This window comes from Chrysochloris asiatica, unplaced genomic scaffold, assembly GCF_000296735.1.
Source record: "Chrysochloris asiatica unplaced genomic scaffold, ChrAsi1.0 scaffold00032, whole genome shotgun sequence".
NCBI classification, from domain to species: domain Eukaryota; kingdom Metazoa; phylum Chordata; class Mammalia; order Afrosoricida; family Chrysochloridae; genus Chrysochloris; species Chrysochloris asiatica.
In genome coordinates, this window is record NW_006408550.1 from 9,502,785 (window position 1) to 9,506,023 (window position 3,239).

At 31.2% G+C, this 3,239-nt stretch overlaps 1 protein-coding gene across 9 annotated transcripts in view; it reads left to right on the forward strand.

The window, feature by feature from the left end:
• Window positions 1–3,239, forward strand: part of FOXP2 (forkhead box P2) — a 407,577-nt gene that overhangs the window by 192,108 nt on the left and 212,230 nt on the right. The gene's annotated exons all lie outside the window — the stretch shown is intronic.

Sequence of the window (3,239 nt, forward strand, 5' to 3'; positions counted from 1 at the left end):
CACTCATTGCAAAAAAATTATGTAGGACCCACATTTGGTATTCATAGGCATAAAGATTTTTGTATAAATCTCCCTTGTGGGATTTTAATGGAATTGTATTCACAAATAGGTTAAAATGTGAAACTTCTTCCTTAAGAGCAAAGTCATAGTCAAATGGTGTGGAAGAAAACAAAGCAGTCTCAGACAATTCTTGTTGCAATGTTATCCAAGTGACAAATGCGAAGAACATCCACGGTTGCCAAAAATACGGTTTGAGTTTGCCAAGGAATTATTGCTGTTGCTACAGTTATAAAAACACATTCTGGAGTTTGTTGTCCTTACTTACTATGTTTGTCCTGTGAAACTGATAGTGTACGTGTGTCTTTTAAAATAGCTTTTTGTTACATAATATACTTACTGTGTTAAATAATCTTCTTAACCAAAGTATATAAGACATTATTTGGGGGGTGATGAAATAATAAAATCTGTAGATTTGAAAAAGCTTGGGATGATAGATCTCAACATGGTTATCAGATCTGTTGAAAGATGAGCAGCACTTTTTGCCTGAATCCTCTGTCATATACATATCTAATAAGACAAGCTTAGCTTTAAAATAAGGCACAAGCATCTTTCTTGACACTTTGTTTTAACCAAACAATCTTGAGTATTTTATGGCCTTGCTTTCAGGTTCCATTTTCAGGTATATCCGCAGATGTTAGTAACCTAGTCTTACCTGGTGACCTTCTAAGCTTAGGTTGTATGTCAGAGAGTTCTAGGCTACTGATCTACATAATCCAGAAACTACTTGTTTCCTAAAAACTGGATTAAATGTATGGTCCTTAGACAAATTTGAGATGATATTATTTATTATTTGTGGAGGGAGAAGGGAGCTTGGGAATAGGGTTGTGTTTCAATACTATGGAATGTTCAGATGAATGCCATCATTGCAAATGAAAACATTATTGAATTAGTCTGAGTAGAAGATTCGTATTAATTTTTTTCTCTCTCAAAATAAATTCCACATTCTTTTACCTAATCAGTAATTCTGTAGTGACACACTTTCCTCACCATCATATCCCTCCCCAAGTAGTGAGATTGAGTGGAGTATTCCCATCAGTTGCCCAATGCCATAGGACACGTCCCATGCATTTACATTACAGAGAAAAATTTACATAGAAGTCACAGATGACACCAAATAAAATGTTTATACTTACTATGACTTCAAATGGGGAGTTTTACTTTCTCTTAGGTATAGGAGAGTTAGATGTTGAAAGATATAACAGAGGTTATTATTTATTTATTTATTATTATTTAAAAATATGAAACAAAACAAACAAAAAACACTATCACCCTAATGCTGTTTTATCACGTCCCATGACAAAATAGAGGCATTTACAGTGGTTTCTTCCTCTCCAAAGCTAAGTCCTGTAGACTCTTCTTTATTGCTGGTTGCCAACGTATCTCTGGAAAGAACAGCTAGACTTCAGGTTTACTACTTTATTTTTTGTTGTTGTTGTAGTGGGGCAAGATTTGATACTTTTTTTAACTAAAATATACATCCCCCCACCCCTTGGAAAACACACATGTACATATAATGTGGATACATCTATCAATAGCAGTAAAATAAGGATTTGTTGCTCATGTTCCAATTTCTATACATTAAAAAAAAAAAAGGTGAACTTTCTAATTTTGTTGTTTTTACCATGAAAGGCTATTATAAATTATTGTACATGCATAGTAGCAGTTTTAGTTGCTGACCATTACTGCAAAGATTGTCATTGTGTCACCTATATTTAGTGCTTTGTGATGCATATTAATGTGAATATATATCCATTGAATGGATTATAAACCTGTAGCATTTTATTATTTGTACTTGATGGTTTGTTTTGGGTTTTTGGTAATGCCAAAATATAGGAATGAGAGGTTGCTTATAAATGAGAATTTAGAAATAATGAAGATTTATTTATTCTCCAAAATAATACCTGAAATTAATATAAAGTGAGCCTACATTTATAGTGTTTCATAATACTTGATAAGCTTAGTAACTAGAGACAAGCTGGGGTTACAATAAAATCTAATAAAAACCTAATAGAATTTTATAGTAGCTTACACATCTGTAGTCTTACAAGCATATTAGTTAATACTTATCATTGCATCTTAATACTTAGTGTGAGTTTCACTATTTTCCATTTATGTTAAAGAAAGAGAATACTTTTTAAAAATTTTAACCATTAAAAATTTAACCTTTGAATATGCAATTTAATATTTAAATTTTTTTTCTTACATGATTCTTTCATAGTCCAGTTCTTTTTCTACTTAATTATGAGGTCAGCCAACCTTTTAAAATAGAGTCGATATAGATTGTTTTATAAAAATTTGAAAGGATAATTAATTCAGAAAGTTTCAAAATCTGAATTTGCAAGGCAAGGTGTTGTTAATAGATCATGATGGTGCTTGCTGTATGAAGCACAACATCTTTCAAAGACCAAAAGAGATTTTATGTGATTTTCACTGAAAATATAATTTTGATGGCAAACTGTTTTTTACATTTTGAAAGAAAATACAGGTTTTAAAAAGATATCTGTTTTGATGGCTCAAGTCACAAGAACAATACTCAGTTGCTTGCTTCACTCACCTGAATTTCTTTTAAATGTGAACTTGAAGTGTGACATGGAACACAGTCTATTTCTAGCAGAATAGTATTCATTTACTGTTACTTTTGTACCTACATTTTCTCAGGTTTTTGTGCTACAGATGATATAGATATTAGCATGTCTTATGCAAAATGGAAAGAAATAAATCACATTTCACAAGTTTGAGTACCAACTGTCTTAGTGATTTCACTCTCCTGAATATATGTATCTGAAGTACGTTTGCATATTCTATCATTACATGAAACAACAGTTTAATAGGTTCAATAAGTAGAACATTGATTATATGACATATTGATGAATAATATATAATGATTGTGATATAAATAGGAGCTGATATTAACTTAAGCATTGCCAGATGTTTCTTCCTTACAATCCTACTCTCTATCCCACAGAAACATACCATAAAAGTAACAGCCTCTCATTGTAATTTGTTTTATTTATAACTACTTCTAGCCTTTCCTAACCTTTATGTATTCATAATCACCCAAATGAGTAAAGTTAGGCAAAGAGGATATATAATCGATTCAATTTCATGAAGCTAATTTCCAGATTATAAAAAGTAAATTACAATACACAAATATAGTCATGTCCACACATACAAGCATG